This window comes from Myotis davidii, unplaced genomic scaffold (assembly GCF_000327345.1).
Source record: "Myotis davidii unplaced genomic scaffold, ASM32734v1 scaffold17, whole genome shotgun sequence".
Classification (NCBI taxonomy): Eukaryota; Metazoa; Chordata; class Mammalia; order Chiroptera; family Vespertilionidae; genus Myotis; species Myotis davidii.
This window is the reverse complement of record NW_006288624.1, coordinates 4596311-4598627: the sequence shown is the minus strand read 5'-3', so window position 1 is coordinate 4598627 and position 2317 is coordinate 4596311. Positions and strand designations below refer to the sequence as shown.

The 2317-nt window shown below is 44.5% G+C and overlaps 1 protein-coding gene across 1 annotated transcript in view; it reads right to left on the bottom strand.

Moving 5' to 3' along the window:
• Window positions 1–2317, bottom strand: part of TMEM229B (transmembrane protein 229B) — a 59695-nt gene extending 57378 nt beyond the window's left edge. Inside the window, exon 1 of the mRNA XM_006760775.2 lies at window positions 2124–2317. The gene's annotated coding sequence lies outside the window, so the exon portion shown is untranslated. The remainder of the gene's footprint in view (window positions 1–2123) is intronic.

The window sequence follows — 2317 nt, the reverse complement described above, 5'->3', positions numbered from 1 at the left end:
AAGAGAGAGAGAGAGAAAGTGGTAATAAGTTAATAGTTGGTAAATCTAGGTGAAGAGTATATGGGTAATTTTTTGGTAACTTCTGTAGGTTTGAAATTTTCAAAACAAAAAGTTGGGAGGAAAGTTTGAGGGGGAAAAAAAGCTATCACTTATTGGACAATAATTGGATCCCAAAATGTATGTAACTCTTTTATCTGATTTAATTCAGAGAGAGACATTACCATTCTCCTATTAAAGGTAAGGAACCTGGGTCCCAAAGAGGCTAAGGACCTTGCCCAAGTTTACAGAGCTGGGACTGAAGCAGACCCAAAGCAGGGGTTACCACACAAAGGAGTGTGGTTAGGGGAACTAACCTCTAACACTTTCTTGAGCCTTTCTCTGTGTTAGCAACGTTCTAAAATTGCCTGTGCACATCAACTCATTTAATGCTCACAAAGCTATGTTCTTTGTAAAAAATCACTTCCCTGGGGGGAGGGGTGGTGGTGGCCGGGAATGAAGGGCCAATCGCACACACTGATAGAAGTATAGGTTGGTGCAGTCTCTTTTGAGGGTAATTTGGCAGCATCTCTTGGAATTTAAAATTCCCATTGTGTTTAGAGCCAGTAATTCCACTTCTAAGTATTAAACCATCGTCATATATGTGGACCAAGAAGTATGTACAAAGACAGTCATTGCAGCAAGATATATGATAGCCAGAGATTGAAAACATCATAAATATCCATCATTAAAAATATTCGGAGACCATTAAAAATAAGGCATCTTTAATTGTGCTGATATGTCACACTCAGAGTCAACAATGGTAATGTCAAAGGAAGGGATATTTCCTTAGTGTTGAAAGAAGGATATGAATACATATGCATCTATGAATACATGAATACTTTTGCATGCATAAATATCTTGAAAGGATACACTCAAAAACTTATGACAGCCCTGGCCGGTGTAGTTCAGTGATTAGAGTCAACCTGCATACCAAAGGGTCCCAGGTTCAGTTCTGGTCAAGGGCTCGAGCCTGGGTTGTTGCAGGTTCCATCCCTACCCCAGACGCAATGTGTCTCTCTCACATCAGTTTTTCTCTCTCTCTCCCTCTCTGTCTCTCTTTCCCACTCCTCCCACTCTTTGTAAAGATCAATGGAAAAAATATCCTCGGGTGAAGATTAATAAAAAAAGATACCAAATTTACAAATTAGTTGTGTTTGGGGAGGAAGGGACAGGGTGGAAGACTTTTCATTGTTAGCCCTTCTGCATTATTTGAAATGTATACTATGTACATGGTTACCAATTCAAAGTGAATGAACGGATGAATGAATGGATCTCCCTTACAAACTGCAGACGACTTGCTTTTGGGCTTCCTTAGGCAATTTCCAGAGTGTTGAAGGGGACAGGAGAGGCCAGCGTCCCAGACTGGAGCTGATCTAAATCCCAATCTCCAGGAGCTGCGAATCTATTTGCAGGTTCTGCCCCAGGGGTCCAATTGGCCCAGTTGAACTTTCACCCTCGGCCACCTGAACTACTGGGACCATCTTTACATAATGTCTGGGCTCCCAAAACTGTGCGTGAGAATCACCTGGGGAACTTGTTAGCTGGGTAATTTCCCAGCTCACCTCCAGAGGTTCAGATTCACACCTGGGGTGGAGCCAGGGGATCCTTCACCACCATCAGGACTGAGTCTTCTTAAAGCCCCTTTGGAGAATCCGGTCCTGGTGGTGTTTGCCTCTGTTCATTCCTTTGGGGAGGAAAGCTTTTACCCCATTCCTATTATACTGGTGAGCTGAGGAACTAAGCCCTGGAAGAACAGGGTGCATGAAGAAACTGCCATAGGCAGTGTCCGGTTTGCCTTTCTGCTTCTGGGCCGGCTCCTTTAAATAAGTAAACACACACACACACACATACACACACACACACACATACACACACACACACATATATATACAGACGCGCACGCATACACACACACACACACATGCATACACACATACATACACATATATACACACGCATGCACACACACATACATACATATACATACATACACACACCCACACACACACATACATACACACATACATACGCAGGCAAGTTACCCTGGGCTGCCGTGACTTTCTTTTCTTTCCTGTCCAACTTACAAGTCAGAATTGGTCCCCCAGTGGGACAGACTGTTTGCAATGCGACCTTCTGCTTAAACATCCGGGCGATAAAGTTTTTACAGGTCGCCAGACACAGACTGGAGCCTCCTTCGGCGGCGGCGGTGCTCGGGGTCTGGTCTTGCGCCCTTCCTGGAGGGTCCACGCTCGCTGGAAGCAGGACATATCCAGGCGCC